The sequence below is a fragment of the Bactrocera tryoni genome, unplaced genomic scaffold (assembly GCF_016617805.1).
Source record: "Bactrocera tryoni isolate S06 unplaced genomic scaffold, CSIRO_BtryS06_freeze2 scaffold_119, whole genome shotgun sequence".
Classification (NCBI taxonomy): domain Eukaryota; kingdom Metazoa; phylum Arthropoda; class Insecta; order Diptera; family Tephritidae; genus Bactrocera; species Bactrocera tryoni.
The window spans coordinates 101,152-119,847 of NW_024395833.1; the positions used below are offsets into that span (position 1 = coordinate 101,152).

General features: G+C 38.0%; 2 protein-coding genes across 2 annotated transcripts in view; one reads left to right on the forward strand and one right to left on the reverse strand.

Annotated features, from left to right (window-relative positions):
* The window catches only part of LOC120779970 (wiskott-Aldrich syndrome protein family member 3), a 100,533-nt gene extending 93,387 nt beyond the window's left edge, over window positions 1–7,146 (reverse strand). The window contains exon 1 of the mRNA XM_040112269.1: window positions 6,958–7,146. The gene's annotated coding sequence lies outside the window, so the exon portion shown is untranslated. The remainder of the gene's footprint in view (window positions 1–6,957) is intronic.
* The window catches only part of LOC120779974, a 63,887-nt gene that overhangs the window by 572 nt on the left and 44,619 nt on the right, over window positions 1–18,696 (forward strand). The window lies entirely within an intron of this gene.

Here is an 18,696-nt window from a genome sequence, read left to right on the forward strand (position 1 = left end):
ATACACTTCCTAACAGAATTGAAGTAGCCTGGAGAACCCTAGATGTCCGTCCGTACTACCCCAATCCTATGCGCAGCAAAACTTGTCAGCTATTAGGACACACCGCTAAACACTGCGATATATCTCCTTCCTGTGTCATTTGCAACCTTACTTAACATAATCAAGTATCTTTCATGTAAGCGCTCACTCATTGGCCCGGCTCTACTGGTAAAGGTCACCAAAGCTCTCATCTTATTAATAATTAATTACGGCTTAGAAATATATGGACACCATTCTAAAAATCATATCAAGTTGCTTGACGCACCGTACCATTCTGCTGCCCGTCGTTCTATTCGTGCGTTTCCAACATCTCCGATAAAAAATATATTGCCTGAATCTGGACTACCTTTTTTAAAAGACAATATGGAAGACAGCTTATATAAACTCTATCCTAAGCTGATAATCAATCCCAGTTTTATTCTGAAAAAGGATTTCCACTCATCTCTGACACGTATACGATCGCCAAAGATTCAATCATCGTTATACAAATGCGCCATGTTTGTGAAAGTAAATGAGTTACCGCATAAAATAGCTTTACCTTGGAGTATTAAACACCCCCCGTGGCGTGTGAGTGTAGCCTCATTTGTTTCTGATTTATTCAACTACGAAAGAACAATACTTCTAGCAATGTTTACAAAGCCCACTTCGTGAAAGTAACAGCTCCTCTCAAATCAGCTGGTTGGAAACTTCTATTTACAGACGGATCAAAAGGTACTCACACCTCCTTCGCTGCAGTTAGTGAAGATGAAAACCCTAATTCGTATGGCCTGCTATTATATATTAATATATGTATTATCTGTACTGAGTTTATCCTGCTTTCTAGCTTTAAAAAACTGCAATAACTCCAATTATGTACATCATTTGCGCCATCAGAGACATTTTGATATCTCTTCCACATAAACTCAGAATTATGTGGGTTCCCAGCCACTCGAGTATAATTGGAAACATGCTTGCGGACTCAATTGCCAAGGAAATGTGTCACTCTCCCACTATAACCTCACCATTTTTCGTTAAGGGCGATATCTACCGGCTCATCGCTCAACTGAGAAGCACCAATTTAGCTGTTGATTGGGTAATTTACAATCACCATTTCTCAAGAATTAACCCAAATCGCACGAAACCTAACTTTCCGACCTCTCTGCCAGTCAATCTCATCACTCCGTACGTCAGACTCCGCATTGAACACACTATCATTACCAATGCACACCTTCTGGATGGTAGTCACATCAGCCAATGTCCCTTTTGTGAGTCAACGGTTAGTGTGCTACACCTACTCGTTTTTTGTCCTGCCCTGGACAGCCTCAGACTTAAAAACTTTAACAATGATGATCCTGTTCAGCTTTTAATGAACCCAACTATTAGCAACATATCTAAAATTTACAGTTATCTGAAGGATACAGATCTCCTTCGTTGTTTTTAAACAAGTTTCTAATTTTTCCCACCAGACAGCCGAAAGCCTATGATGGTAGCGCTGCGTATTTTAGTTTACAGTGGACCAATAAAGTTTACATACACCTAGTTCTATTAAATTTCGACACGTTTATTTGTTTCAAAATGGATAAATTTTGTGGTTTTTTCTATCCATTTCAAGATATGTATATTTAACATTAAACATAGCATATCAAAATATTTTTTTTTTACACAAATAAAAAAAATTAAAGTTAAAGCTTAAAATGAGCATAATTTATATCAAAAAAGTTTACGTACACTTATGATTGTTTACATAAATCAAAAGTAATTACAATACTTTTAACGGGTTTTGGCCTACATTTTGTTGGTATTAGTGTCCATAGACATCGTTGTATGCTCCCCACTCAATTTCTAGTATTATTTCCGGATATTTTGACTCATTAAGTCCATGATCCAGCTTTTTGGCCTTATTTTGATGAAATTCGATGTTTTCAAATACGGTTTTCCAAAAAGTTCCAGATATTTTGAATGGGATTAATGTCTAGCGATTGCGGGACCTATGGAGTTATTTTTATTTCCATAACAACCATTCACGTACAAGATAAGTTGTGTGTTTTGTGCCGTTATCCTGTGGTAAATACAAATGGCTGCTATTAACAGCCGATTTAAGCACACTTAAAATTTAAATCTTTTTCTTAAAATGCTCAGATACATATGCTTACACATTTTTGAAATGTACACAAAAGAATAAATCCCCAAACAGTAAGGAATTTGTTAAAGAGTGCTGGTTATCATAGACGAGTCGCGCGTCGTAAGCCATACATATATAAGGTTAATATAAAGAAAATGTCGGCGTTTGCTAAACACTATTTAAACAAACCTTATTGGTTTTGGAAAAACATATTGTTCACCGACGATTCAAAATTTAATAAATTTGGTTCGAACAGATCACGAAAAGTGTGGAGAAAGATCGATGAAGAGTCGCAAGGACAAAATGTATTGCCAATGGTAGAGCACTGTGGGGGTAATGTTATGGTTTGCGGGTTTATGGTTGCATCTAGAGTTGGACATTTGGACTTTATTAGTGAAAACATGGATAAGCATATGTATCTGAACATTTTAGGAAAAAAATTTAAATTTTAAGTGTGCTTAAATCGGCTGTTAATAGCAGCAAAACCAATTTCCAACAGGATACCGACCCAAAATACATGTCTTATCTTGTACATGAATGGTTGTTATGGAAATAAAAATAACTCCATAGGTCCCGCAATCGCTAGACATTAATCCTATACAAAATATCTGGAACTTTTTGGAAAACCGTATTCGACAACATCGAATTTCATCAAAATAAGGCCAAAAAGCTGGATCATGGATTTAATGAGTCAAAATATCCGGAAATAATACTAGAAATTGAGTGGAGAGCATACAACGATGTCTATGGACACTAATACCAACAAAATGTAGGCCAAAACCCGTTAAAAGTATTGTAATTACTTTTGATTTATGTAAACAATCATAAGTGTACGTAAACTTTTTTGATATAAATTATGCTCATTTTAAGCTTTAACTTTAATTTTTTTTTATTTGTGTAAAAAAAAAATATTTTGATATGCTATGTTTAATGTTAAATATACATATCTTGAAATGGATAGAAAAAAACCACAAAATTTATTAATTTTGAAACAAATAAACGTGTCGGAATTTAATGGAATTAGGTGTATGTAAACTTTATTGGTCCACTGTATATAATAATTTGTTTATTAAGTAAGCTTTAAAATAAAATAAAAATATTAATTTAAAAATCACTTAGCACACTCATCGTTGAAAAGGTAAGATTGTTTACAATTATGAGGAAAACAAGCCTTGCCACATCTTAAACACCGAATATGTAGGATTTTTAACAATTTTTCTTTGTTTGTTTTTTCGTGTTATTATTTTTTCTATATTAACTATAGAAAAAAATACTTTCTATGTATATGTGTAATATGTGATTTATGTGACTGAAGTACTTTCGCCTTGTACTCCTTTCTGCGTTGGCGGCCTTCGGCCGCGCTTTAAAAAAATAACCCTGGTCGAGCGAATACTCGGGGTGACTGAAGTACTTTCGCTTAGTACTCCTTTCTGCGATAAAATAAAAAAAATATATTGAGTTTCGTTATAAAGTGGTTATATTTTTTGGTTATCTTGCACTGATATTGAAACAAAATTTGAGGTTTCGTTATAAAATGGTTAAATTTTGGTTATTGTTTCTGTCAGCGCTTTCCATTTATTTTTGATAATACGTGTTTTTGTATAATAGGTGACAATATATATAATACTATTATATAATATTACTATATAATATTACTTATTTCTTTATTAAATTAAATAAAGAACATATCCACATGAATGGATAGAGGAATTTTTGGGAAAAAGGCATGTCAGCGAATTTCCTTATTATCACATGGCAGCGCTCCATTTCGTCGTAATTTTTAGCACACACATGATGTTCACTACGAGTGTAAAATGTAATTTTTAAAATAAAGATTTCTTCGGTAAAAAGACTGTTAAAAGTGTAAAATGTGGATTTATTTAAAAGTTTATAGTTTAATGTAATTAATTTGAAATGAAAAATGTGAGTAAAGTGTGTTTAATGTGGTAAAATAGCTTGTGGAAATGTTCGAATTTTGTGAATTTTTGAACTTTGAAGGTCGAATATCTCGTAAACCAAGCGTTTGCGGTACCTATAACCCGATATACAGTGGCTCACATCGTAATCCGGGCAAGCAATCAACATATCTGTGTTGGTTTTTTTAAATATTTAAAACTCATTTTTTTTCTTAACTTTTTTCCCACTACAATTACTTACTTATAACCCAATAAATGCTTGCAACAATTAAAACCATACACACTAGTATAACGGTACTGCAAACAAAAAAAAAGAAAAAAACACCTGCGCGAAACGGAGTGAAATATGATTTTTAAATCGAGCAAATTTTAGTTGAAATCAAGGTTTGAAGTAAGTAACATTTCACAACATTCGTTCTCCTGGTTTTTGAAATGTCACGTAAAATAAAGCAGTCAACGATCGAAGAGCGAAAATTGGTCATTTATCACCATTCAAAAAGTAAAACTGAACGAGAAATTGGGGTTTTAGTAAATAAAAATAAGTCGACTGTACATGATATCATAAGTAGATATAAAGACAGCGAAAGAATAGAAAATAAGCAAAGAAAAGCAGCTAAAAGAAAGTTAAGTTCGAGAGATGAAAAGTATATTTTAAAAGAAATTCAAAAGGATCCGTTTCTCTCCGCCCCAAAACTATCTCTCAAAGAAAATTTTGGGATTAGTGTTTGTGCGGAAACTGTAAGAAGAGTGTTACGGGAAAACAACTTAAATGGACGAGTGGCGCGAAAAAAGCCCTGGATTAGTGCAAAAAATAAAAAAAATCGGCTTGATTTTGCGCGCGAATACAAAACGAAAGACTTCTCATTTTGGAGTCAGGTAAATTGTAAACGCGATTATGTTTGAACATTTCCTAATAAGTAAATTATATTATTTTAAGGTTCTTTTCACAGATGAGAGTAAATTTAATTTGTTCGGATCTGACGGCAGACGTTTTGTGTGGCGTAAGCCAAACGAAGAATATAAAAATAAAAACACGAAAAAGACCGTTAAGCACGGAGGAGGTTCCGTAATGGTCTGGGGATGCATGGCGGCCTCTTGTGTGGGCAAACTCCATTTTATTGAAGGAATAATGGATAAAAATATTTATTGAATATATTGAAGGCAAATGTGAAGGAAAGTGCGCGTATGTTGGGTATTGCTGATAATTTCAAGTTTTATCAGGACAATGACCCGAAGCACTCCTCGTTATTGGTGAAGACTTGGTTGCTGTATAACTGCCCCAAGGTCATAAAAACTCCAGCGCAAAGCCCCGACCTTAATGTGATAGAGCATTTGTGGGATGAGCTAGGTCGCGGGGTTCAAAATAGGAGGTGCACCAACAGGTTCAACTTAAAGCTGTGCTCCAAGAGGAATGGACGAAAATAACTCCAGATGTTTGTGGTAAACTGGTTGAAAGTATTCCTAATAGACTCCAAGAAGTGGAAAAGCAAAATGGATACGCAACAAGATACTAAACATCGCACTTATTACAAACACAAGCCAAAAGGAAGTGTGTTGCCCGACTTAGATAGATAGATAGATAAATGTTATGAGGTAATGCACCGCGACCTAGGGTCTATTGTGCCCTCTACGATATCACATGTCTTCCCAGAGTCCCAGCAGCCTGAATAGCTCCAGGAGTTTGCCGGGCGCTACTGAGGTGATGTGATCCCTGCTGATATAGATGGAATCCAGGGCCTTAAGCATTTTTCCACAGATTGCTGTGCAATCCAGGATTAGGTGTGCTGGTGTTTCCTGTTCCAGGTCGCAGAACCGGCAGTTAGCACAGGAGACTATGCCCATGTTGGACAGGTGCTTCCTGAGCCTGCAGTGCCCTGTGTAAATTGCGACGAGGAGACGGAATTTGTTGCCTGACTTACAATGTGGCCATATTTTTAATGAATTTTTACATTTTTGTTTTTGAGCGTCGTTATGTTAATAAAATAGAACTAGTACTAGCAGTGAAATATTGCTGAATAAATAAACTTTAAAAACCATTTCTTGTTTCTTGAAAACAGTTTACATTTATTTAAAAAAAATATCACTTCAACCTATTCCATACTTTTGCCCGACTTTGGATGTGAGCCACTGTATTTTTTTAATCAGGAGGACTTCCTCTTTCCAACGGTACCTTCAAATCGCGGCGCCAAAGAAATCGGAACTGTGTCAAAAAGGATTTAAGTTTCGCCATATATTAAAAGTCCAATATATAATAATTTGCAATCGTAAAAAAATTTGGGTATTTTAATTTAAATGCCCATAAATTCTTATTTTGTTCGACCAGGCCATTATGGAAAATGTTATAAAAAAACGCTTATTTTGAGGCGCTCTCACACTGGAATAAGTTGAGCATCCCATTATCCCTGAAATTAAATTAGCGAAATTTTCAACTTTAAATGCAAATATCTCGAAAACTATAAGTTTGCGGCGGCAACAATTATATATTTTCTTAGTCTGGAGCATCAGCCCTATCCAACCATACCACTTTTAACCCTGAAATCGTGGGATCGTATACTAAAGTTTCCCCTAAAAAAGAATTTATTAGTCTTTGAATGCTACACGGGCGTATTATTTTACAATGTGTGTAAGTATACTTATGTATGTACATTCATATACATTTGTATACGTATATTTTCTTAATCTTCCCTTCTGAATCTGGATATTCTATTCTAAATCTTAGCCCATATTTAAATTGTTAAAACGGAAGTTAAGGAAATAAAAGCTACTTATTCAATTTTATATATAGGCAACCAAATAAACATGAGCCCCTAGATATGTACATACATACATATGCATATATAAGCATGTAACTTTATACACCTTGAACGAAAAAACCATTTTTATTTAAAACAGCATACATACCGTCAATAGCTAGTCAAGCATCGCAAAACCCATGATTACGAAAATATGACGCCTTTATACTTCAGATATAGCACTGTCGAATACATTACCAACCCAAAAACAACAAACCTATAGTACACCAAACTTCTAAAATATAGTAATTTTCATCATCAATAACACATTAAATCGATAAAGAAAGGGAGGAGCAAAATAGTAAACTAACGGGTCATTTCGACAGGCAAAAATTTATGGCATACTAACGTGGCATTTCGACAGGATAAAATTTTTGTCATACTAACTGTATTGCCGTGCCTATTGCCTGTGGAGACTCCATATTGCTTATTGTTTACAATGTATGGAATACTAATTAGTATGCCATATATTGAAGCTGTCACTTCATCAGTTTGACAGCGCAGTTTTCATTTCTATGAAAATTTTGAAAAGGCAACATATTCCATTTGCACTTCGGCAATATGAAATTAGTAGAGCGAGTATTAAGACGGTTGTGTTATATAATAAAAATAAAGGGCACGATTCCGATTACTTTGGCGGAGGGGTAAAAAACCGAATTTCCGTATAAATGGGGTATGTACGGATAGGGGAGCTTCTCCAGAGGAGGACTATCCAAAAATAATGTAAAAATTGCTAATATTTGTTAAAATATTCACGATTAAAAGTTCAAAAATTTGCACTAAGAAAACATGTTATTTCTCTATGTTTCACAAAATTTTTTCACATTTTGTTACTTTGTATATTTAAATACACACTCTAAGCTTTGAAATAAGCTTACATTTCACTTTTACTTTGCTATATTTTACCTAAATTTATTAATTTAAAAATCACTTAGCACACTCATCGTTGAAGGGGTCAGATTGTTTACAATTATGAGGAAAACGAGCCTTGCCACATCTTAAACAGTAAATATGTAGGATTTTTAACAATTTTTCTTTGTTTGTTTTATCGCGTGATTCTTTTTTCTATATTAAACATAAAAAAATACTTTCTACCTATGTATATGTGTAAAACGTAATTTATGTGACTGAAGTACTTTCGCGAAGTACTCCGTTATGCATTGGCGGCCTTCGGCCGCGCTCTAAAAAAATAACCCTGGCCGAGCGAATACCCGGGGTGACTGAAGTACTTTCGCGTAGTACTCCTTTCTGCGTTGGCGGCCTTCGGCCGCGCTCTAAAAAAATAACCCTGGCCGAGCGAATACCCGGGGTGACTGAAGTACTTTCGCGTAGTACTCCTTTCTGCGTTGGCGGCCTTCGGCCGCGCTCTAAAAAAATAACCCTGGCCGAGCGAATACCCGGGATGACTGAAGTACTACTATCGCGTAGTACTCCTTTCTGCGTTGGCGCCTTCGGCTGCGCTCTAAAAAAATAACTCTGGCCGAGCGAATACCCGGGGTGATTGAAGTGCTTTCACGTAGTACTCCTTTCTGCGTTGGCGGCCTTCGGCCGCGCTCTAAAAAAATAACTCTGGCCGAGCGAATACCCGGGGTGACTGAAGTACTTTCACGTAGTACTCCTTTCTGCGTTAAAAATAAAAAAATATATTGACTTTTTGTTATAAAGTGGTGAAAGTGGTTATATTCTTTGGTTATTATGCACTCATATTCAAATAAAATTTAAGTTTTCGTTATAAAGTTGATAAATTTTGATTATTATTTCTGTCAGCGATTTCCTGTTATTTTTTATGATACTCAGAGAATTGCTTTGTCATCACATGGCAGCGCTCCATTTTTTCGTAATTTTTGGTAAACAAATGAAGTTGAAACGAGTGTAAAATGTAATTTTTAAAATAAAGATTTTTTAAATAAAAAACCTGCTGAAAGTGTAAAATGTGGATTTATTTAAAAGATTATAGTGTAATTTAATTAATTTGAAGAGAAAAATGTGAATAAAGTGTGTTTAACGTGGTGAAATAGCTTCTTGAAATGTTCGAATTTTGCGAATTTTTGAACTTTAAGTTCAAATATCTCGTAAACTAAGCGTTTGCGGAGGACTTCCTCTTTCCAACGATACCTTCAAATCGCGGCGGTAAAGAAATCGGAATTGTGCCAAATAAAGTACATTTTCAAAATACCATCTTTCCAAAAAATTAATATTTAATTTAATATTGTTAATTTATAGAAAAATTATGCAAATTGGGTTGGGAATGAGCGAAGTCTTAAATCTAATATACTTATACAAGCATAAATCAACATATCATTTTTCATGTTAAATTTATTATTTTGATTGGTATATAAAATTTGTGCTGCAATTATTATATAATAGTCCAAAAATATGACTTCTTATTTTTCCCAGAAATACATTTGTAAAAAAGGTTTCTTTCTCCTTTTCTTATTTTAGACAGAAATACATTTATAAAAAGGGGATCTTTCGGACCGACATTAAAAGCATTTTAAAAACACAATTGTAGGTAATGGAATCTAAGTCGTTCGGGCCGACAATGTGAGTTTTCGATGAGTTTTCACTGACAACACACAAATTTATTTGGTTGTTTACATTTTGAGCAACGAGAATGGTAAGTTTTGGATGCCTTAATATTGGCCCGCGAAGAGCACTAATTTTGCCTTGCCACAATTCATTGAGTAGGGCTTCTCCCCTATTACTCCCCAATTTTTTTGTTTTTTTGTATTTTTGCTTTTCCATTTTTCAATATCAATAGGGGGATTCTCTCGCTCTTGCACGATTGCACGATGACACAAAATGTAAAAATCATATACCGAAATATGCAAAGCCAAGAGAGCACCCATTGCAGAATTTAGTGATAAATGACGGCACGAAAATAAACTTGAGGGCAATTCACCAGATTCTGAATTGCCCTATGGGTTTTGGTCTGACATATTTTACAGCCATTGCAAATAATTTTCTGCGGGTGTTTGTTTTTGTGCCGTTGCACCAAGAGGCAAATTCTGCAATTCGTGCACCGTCCAAGGGTTTTGCAAGAGCAAGAGAATCCCCCTAATATGTCAATATCAAGTGACAGCTGAATTTGTATATTGAATGTAAACAAATATCAAGTGACAATTTAGGGCCAGCAAAATATGTCTTCCAATAAAATCGATTAAACTAGAGCAGGCACCGATTATAATGATTGCTATGTAAGTATTCAAGTAGTTTTCAGCGAAAACTGGTTTTCAATGTGTTTTCGTTTGACAGATTTTATACTATGTTCGGACCGACAACGAAAACATGTTTTCGTGGGAAAAACTGGTTTTCGCACGAAAAATTGTGTTTTCGTCCATTTAAAATCTGTCAAACTATTATTACTATTTGTATTAATTTAAACAAAAATAGATATATTCTTCAAATATTTTTAATAAAATAAAAGAGATTTACCAATAGTTTGATACAATAAATAAAATTTAAATCAAAACTAGGTAAATTTAATCTTTATGAATTTTAATAATCGAAATACATTTGAAAATTTAACAAAAACGTACTTAAAATAATAAATTGGATAGCATAACACGGCAACACACTCTTGCCTTTTCTTAGGCATTTGGCCGTTTTAGTAATAGAATATTTAGGAAACCCTAACGAACTGCCTGCGCTTCTGCCCTGAGTCTTCCCTCATTCTATTGCATTCTTAATGTAATTTCTGTCATTCTATAAGCTTTCGCTTGCGTATGCATAGGTGAAAATTATAGGATTTGTTATTTGTAGGTTTATACAATGATTTACTCTTGAGATGTCATTTGCGGATTTTGGCTAAGAGCTAATTTAAAAGGTTAAATATCCCAAAAGAAGTTAGATGAGTGACTCTTTAGAATTGCAAAACAATTCAGGTTCTTTTCCTGCAATGGGTGTTATTAAACTCCCATGACGATGGGAAAGTGTTATTATCTCTTCTGTGAATGGCGTTCAGTGCTTGTCTTAAGTCGGATGCGTCCGTCATCTGAGGTAAAGAATTGTTACCGATGTCGTCGATGTAATTTGCCAATGATTTTGATGCTTATAGTTGTTGGCTATGTTCAAAGCAGATGATTGCGAAGCCGATTTGCGAGAGCAGAAAATGCCTGGAGAGGAGTTCAATATATTCCTTTACCGGAAGCATTTATCAAGAGGCATCCTTTTTAATGTACGAGAGGGTTCTTGGGGTTCTATTAGGAGCGTTTTTTTCCAGGTACAGTACCTCAAGCAGAAGAGGTACCGGTCCCTGCATAAGATGATGGGGAGTTGGGTATGCAATTGGTTTGGTTAGGTCTCAACGGTCCCCAAGTTTTAATGGTGTAAAAGAAGAGAAGTAGAATACCTCGAAGTCCGGGAGAGATATTTTCCATGCGAGAGGAAAAGTGTTAGAGTTGTTCTTCTCTTAAAGTCCCTTGAAAAGGTCAGGAGCGATACTCGTTGTTATAAAAGCATCAATCTCTTTTCAGTTTTTGGAAAAGTGGTGAAATGAGTTATGGTGGAACGCCTTCAGGAGTTTATGCGAGGTAAGTAGCCGGATAGACAGAATGGGTTCGGGAAGAGATGACATTGACATAGTTCAGCGAATTAAAAGACATAGGCTACGCTGGCTAGGTCATGTTGTCCGAATGGACGAAAACGCTACAGCTCGGATAGTATTCGACGCAGTACCCGCCCAGAGACGCAGAGGAAGAAGAAGACATCCACTCCGTTGGAAGGACCAGGTGGAGAAGGACCTGGCTTCGCTTGGAATTTGGATTACCGCTACATTGAATTAATAATTTATTAAGGTGTAGATAAGCAGATCAGCAATTTCAGGAATCATAAGAAAACGAATTGACAAGTAAATATGGAAGAGCTAAATAAATGTGTTCCTATGATCCCCCCATTCCAACTCATTAAAAAGGAAGACCTTAACATCCTTGAACAGTCCCCAGAATCTTGCCGGCAAGCATTAGAGGTGGCTTGTCCAATAACACATAGTAGAGAAAAATTTACTGATTATGGCAGAAGCGTCTTGACCGAGGAAAATAATTGCATAAAGTCAAACCACAGCTGGATCATATCCATTGAAGAGTCCTTAGACCCTGCTCAATTAAAGCAGTCCAAGACTAGGAATACGGGACCGTGTTCCGTAGAAGTAGTAGGATACTCAGATCCCCTACACTCTCTATAACTCCCTAACAACTCGAAAAAACGGGAGAGAACTCCTGTTACACAAGAACCAACAGCAAAACAAACAGAAGGGAAGAGCACTCCAGTGGCCACCACAGAAGGATCTCAAAACTCGCCGAAACAGGAGTACATTACTCAAACGAGACGAGCAAAAGAGGAATCTTTGGAAGAATGCAAGGCTATCGTACAAATCATGAAAACGGCGATGGCAAAGCAAAAGAACGTCAGCTTGGATGTCAAGAACGGAGCGGCCTAGCTGGATGAACTCTTCGATGTAATGAAGAGCTACCGCAGAAACTGGCTCATCACAGAAAACGAGAAAAGACGTGGACTTCTAAGCAGACGGATCAATACCCTAGAACCAACAACCTCGAAGCGGCGGGCGACAAGCCCAGTGGAGCCTCGAGAAACAGTGCGACCAAGAAGCGAAAAGGATGGCCAGTGGCAGAAAGTCCTGCAAGGAAGACACCCGCAACCGAAAGAACGGAACACAAAAACCCAACAAAGAGACAACAAGGGAGGAATATGGCTTCAAATCAGAGAGCAAATAGCAGGCCCAAACGACAATCGGAGGCCGTAATCATTAAACCAGCAGAAGGAAATAGCTACGCCGAGGTTCTCAAGAATATCCGCACCAAGGTAAATCTAAAAGAAGCAGATGTGAAAATTAAAGGGATCCGCAAAACAAGAGCCGGGGCTTTACTACTAGAGCTAGAGAAGGGACAGACCACAAAAGCCAATTTCTGCGAGGCGCTCAAGATAACCCTCCGAGAATCCGCAACTGTGGCCGATCTGAAATTAAAAGCCACAATAAAGATTAGAGACCTCGACTCCCTTTCAACAAAGGAGGAAGTAACAGAGGCTGTAAAAAAAGAGCTACAGGACTCCATCGAAGACTTGACGATAAATATAACAGCACCTAACACAAGAGAGCAGGTCAGGGCATATACAACGCTCGATGAGGATAAAGCTGAGATATTGATGCAGCAGGCGCGCATAAAAATCGGCTGGGTTAACTGCAGCCTGCGACTGAAAGAAACCCCAAAAAGATGCTTCCGCTGCTTTGGACCAGGGCACCTGGGACTGCAAAAGGCCCGATAGAAGAGGAAAAGGTGCCTGCATAAAATGCATAAAATCCTAAATTGAAAGAATGCACACAGCCTCATTCATGCTGCCTTTGCGTGGAGGCTAAACACGAACAGGTTGACCATATCCCGGGCTCCGCAAAATATACCCCACATACCAAAACAAATGAATATCCTGTTGAGATGAACTATAACTAAAGGGCATCACTGATCAGTGAATACAACACTCTCCACATCAACATGTTAAGTAGAAAAAAACAGGGCATCACTGACCAGTGAATACAACACTCTCCACATCAACATGTTAATTAGGGCATCATTGATCATCTCCACACCAAACTGTTTTTGTTCCATTTTTCATCTTATACCAACGAGAAGGTGACGCTGTGCCGTTTTTTTGGTTCTACATTCTTCTAGAAGTCACGTTAGCCGCTGCACGCATCGTCTATTCGCAATCGTCTATTTGAAATCGTCTATTTAAAAAACCGTCCATTTTAACATTCTAGAAAGTTCGCATCGACACATCAATTATATACACCGTTTACGTTTCTCCGACCTCCATCCCGTGCGTCCACCAGCGGTCCAGCAGGCAACTTGCCCGCAACGTCTATTTGAACATTTTTCCTGAACGTTGCATCCTTTGCATCATCCGGTCATTATATATCGAGATTATTCGTTTTTTATTCGGCTTTCATCATTCAGTTTATATATTTAACTTTGGCTTAATAACATTTAACTTTTAATATCGCTATATGCGATAGTCATTGGTGTAGTGTGCCTATTTGCATCAAAGAAGCGTAAAGTGTAAAAATATTTATTTATAAGAAAACATTGTACAATTTGCTATTGAAGTGATAAGTAATAAAGCTTATATAGCTCAACAAGAGCGCAAAAAGAAATTTTGAATTTTAAAAGTTGGAAGTGATATTTGAAAGTTTGGTGAAGACGGTGAAGAAACGAGATTTGAAATAATAAGTAATTCGTAAAAAAATAAATAATCCTACAGGCCAATATGCATAGATGCAAGGCTGCTGACGGATACTCTCGCAAATGGTGATAGAGAACGCCTACGAGTTAATCATCATAAGCGAGCAGTACAAAAAGAAAGAGAGAGGTACCTGTCTAGAAGATAGCACCTCTACCGCCGCTATATGGCTACCATCAGGGAGTAACGCCATCACTGTAAACAATGGGAATGGCAACGGTTTCGTCTGGGCCAAATGCGACATTTTTACAGTTATTAGCTGCTACACCAAGCAATAGCATACAGGAATTCCAAGAAAGCTCGACATTATTGAGGACACAGCCAGGTCTATAGAAGGCCAACTAATTATTGCCGGAGACCTAAATTCCAAAGCCGTAGAGTGGGGTATGCCAAACACGGACTCGAGAGGAAAGCGCATTTTGGAAATGGCTGCGCGACTAAGCCTAATAGTGCTCAACACGGGAAACACAACCACGTTTAGAAGACCAGGATGTGAGGAAACTACATCAGACATCACTCTATCATCAGAACGCATGGCAGGCTGAATAAAGAAATGGAAAGTCCTGGAGAATTACACTGGCAGCGACCACCAGTACATTTCCTTCACTATCGATACTGGAACAAACGCTAACCAGTACAGGAAAAGCACTGCAACACGAAAGTGGAACATTTCGAAGCTAAATACTTCGAAATTGATCTCTGCAATAGACGACCAAAACCCATCTAGCAGCTCCCCGAAAAATGCAAAAAAAATTGTCGAGCACACAATGTTTAATATAACAAGAGCCTGTAAAAAATCAATGCCCAAGGCCTCCCACAGCAAACATAAGGCAGCAGTTTACTGGTGGACTGAAAATATCGCCCAACTCAGACGCACATGCCTCCGCCTTCGCAGATCCTACACGAGATCCAGGCGCAGAGGAGCCGCATCCGAAGAAGCCGAACTATACAAAGCAGCAAAAAAGGAGCTGAAGCAAACCATCAACGACAGCAAAACGAAAAAATGGGAGGAACTACGCGAGGATATAAACAGAAACCCCTCGGAACTCGGATATAAGATAGTGATGAAGAAACTCAGCGCTCGAGCAAAGCCACCTGACCTAACCGCTGGCAAAATGGATCACATCGTGAACGCACTATTCCCCACACACGAAAGCAGGGCTAATGATCCAGATCAAACTCTAAGATCTGCGCAAATCTCCCAGTTCTCCCTCGAAGAGCTACAGCTAGCCACTGGCAAGCTCAAGGGCAACAAATCACCCGCCTCGGACGGCATCCCAGCAGAAATCCTCAAAATAATCGCTGCAGAGCGCCCGGCAGTACTATTGAATATGTACAACGCCTGCATTGAAATCGGAATATTCCCTGAACCATGGAAAAAGCAACGGCTGGTGCTTATCAGTAAGGGAAAAGGAGACCCCAATTCGCCATCAGCATACCGCCCATTATGCATGCTCGATACAGCGGGAAAGCTATACGAAAGCCTACTTAAACCCAGGCTCGAAGCGGCTATCAACGAAGCAGGAGGACTGTCCCCTATTCAACATGGATTCAGACCCTGCAGATCAACTATAGGAGCTATAAAATGCGTCATTGAAAACGTAGAAGCAGCCCAGCGTAGATGGCATAAATATAAAAGAATAGTGTTGCTGGCGGCTTTAGATGTCCGAAACGCCTTCAACAGCGCTAGATGGGTGGCTATGATCGACGCTCTCGAAAAAAGCTTCAAGATACCCGACTACCTCAAGACTGTGGTGCGGAGTTACCTCAGCAACAGAAAACTGCGTTATGAAACTAAAGAAGGGTCACGACAAATAGCGGATACGTCAGGAGTAGCACAAGGATCCATTCTAGGCCGAGACCTATGGAACATTAGCTATGACGCTATATTGAAACTAGAAATGCCAGACGAATCATATTTAATTGGCTACGCGGACGACATGGCGGCAGTAATCACAGCAAGGGAGAAGCGTGAAGAAAGCTGAACCAGGTCATGATACAGACGAAAGCATGGCTCGGCACACACAACCTCCAGCTCGCTACGGAGAAAACAGCTACTACTGCTAACAAACAAACACATACCTCTCGAGATAAGCAGAAAGCAGTAAACTACCTAGGCGTAAGACTGGACCACAGACTAACTTTCTGGGTACAAATCCAACACGCCGCAGGAAAGGCAGCGAAAATCACCTCTCAACTGAGCCGATTAATGGCCAACATAGGAAGCCCCAACCAAGAAAAGAGAAAGCTCTTAATGTCGACGACAATCAGCATCTTACTATATGGAGCCGAGATCTGGGTGGACGCGCTTAAAAAGGAAAACCGGCTCAAGGTAATGGCCAGAGTGCACCGCACCGCAGCCCTCGGAGATGCATCAGCCTACCGAACAGTATCAGGCCATGCAATATTAGTTATAAGCGGTAACGCCCCAATTGACCTTCTAGCATATGAAAGGGAAAAACTGTGGGAGCTAAAGAAATCATCCGATAATGAGTGCGCAATACAACAAATAAGGAAAGATAAAATAACAACATAGCAACAAAGATGGGAGAACGAAAGCCGCGGCAGATGGACGGCCAAGCTAATAAAAGACCTAGACTTATGGACAAGCCGTAAATTCGGAGAAGTCGGTTTTTACACAACCCAGCTATTATCCGGTCACGGATATTTCAAAAAGTACCTCCACAGAATGGGAAAAGTCGAAGAGCCGTCATGCCTATATAACGACGCGACAGAAGACGACGCTGAACACACATTCTTTGAATGCGAGAACGCACCGCCGTAGAAAACCTGGTTGACCCAATAAACGCGGACAGTTTAGTCAGCGTCATGTTGGAGAGTAAAGAAAACTGGGAGATCATCAAGAAATTCGCATCAATTTTGCTTCGCAGCAAAAAGCGGGACCTGGACGCAGGTGCGCAGATGTAAATCTCTCAATGAGAAAAATGGAACGCCACCCTGAAGTAATGCAAATGCGGTCCCAGGGTGGGCGACAGTTCCTTAGAGGGGGGGGTTTTAGTGACCTGCAAGTGGCACATACCGCTGCTGTGACGATAGCACCGATGATGCGGAAGGCATTTTCCATATAAATATATTCGCCATTGGTGAGTGAGCCAGGGAAAATGGGATGCCCATCTAATTACAGTGTGAAAGCGCCTCAAAATAAGCGTTTTTTATAACATTTTCCATTATGGCCAGATCGAACAAAATAAAAATTTTTGGACATTTTAAATTAAAACACCCAATATTTATTACGATTGCAAATTATTATATATTGGATTTTTAATATATGGCGAAATTACTTAAATCCGTTTTTATGAAATGAAATGTGAAAAATGTAGTTAAATTTTGCGAAATATTATGTGTTATTTATACAAATTTTTAAAATTTTAAACGCGAATATTTTAAAATATATAATTGTTAGGAACATTATTTTTTTCATATTCCTCCTCTGGAGAAGCTCCCATATCAGCACATATCCCATATATACCGAAATTCGTGTTCAGTCACCGACAGCCAACGTAATCGGAATCGTGCCACATAACTTTATCTACAGAAATATTACAAAGATTTTGTAATATATCTTGTGCCGGAATCTAGTTCAAGAAACAGCCATATTTAAAGCTGTGGTAAAGTAAAGTCGATCAGTTCATAATGAAATTAGTTATTTCATGAAAAGTAATAACTCCTCGGTCGGATGCCAGTAAAGGCTTGGAAAATATATAAAAAGAAAATGACAAGTTGCTCTCCAAAGAAAAAAAAGTTCGTCGGTGTAAGATGATCGCAAGTCGAAGTAAAACGGTCTGTCCGTTTCGATACTGATGCTCGTATGTTACTACGAGCGGTGGTTGACGGTGCACATCTGCCGCCGCCGCTTTGTTATTCTTCAGGCGGGTAATTGCTATTCGAAGTTGTTCATTGCGGACAATGGAACGTCTGTTCCACAGTCATCGGTTCGTGTTCGCCTTCTCCTGGCATTCTATTTTTACTGCCACTAAGCAGACTGGAGAGGTGTTTCCTCCAAAATTTTAGTATGCTCTGGGCATCAGTCTTTAGATCAACTTAGTGTAATCACTGTCGAAAAAAATTTGGTGGTTCGAAAACCATTTCGTTAAGGTGAATCCGGCCTTCTGCACTTCTTATAAGACCTAGAAACTCAAAATTTTCAGATCTATGTATGTTATGCATCAACATAAAAGTATCCTTTAATAGCCAATGAACCAAATGGATACTTAGTTGTATTAGCATCGCTGAGCAGATGTAAAAACCGTGTAGCGAGAAAGAAATTCAATTCAATGAAATTTGAAATGGAGTATGACTCAAAGCATCAAAATCGACACTAATTTGGTTGTTGTGCTTAGGGTATTTAAAATGTAGTGAGGCGCACTCGGAATCTTATTGTTCGTTGGACTTATGTTACCCAGTGCTCTGTATTTATTCATAAAGTCCAGATACATTATGAACATCTGGACCTTTCAACGTTCTTATCTCCAAAGATACTACTTGAGTTGTTTTCACGAAAAATTTTTCACACTATTTTTGCTCTTGTGTGAATTTGATGCCATTTGTTTCTGAAGGTAATTCTTCAAAAGCCCAA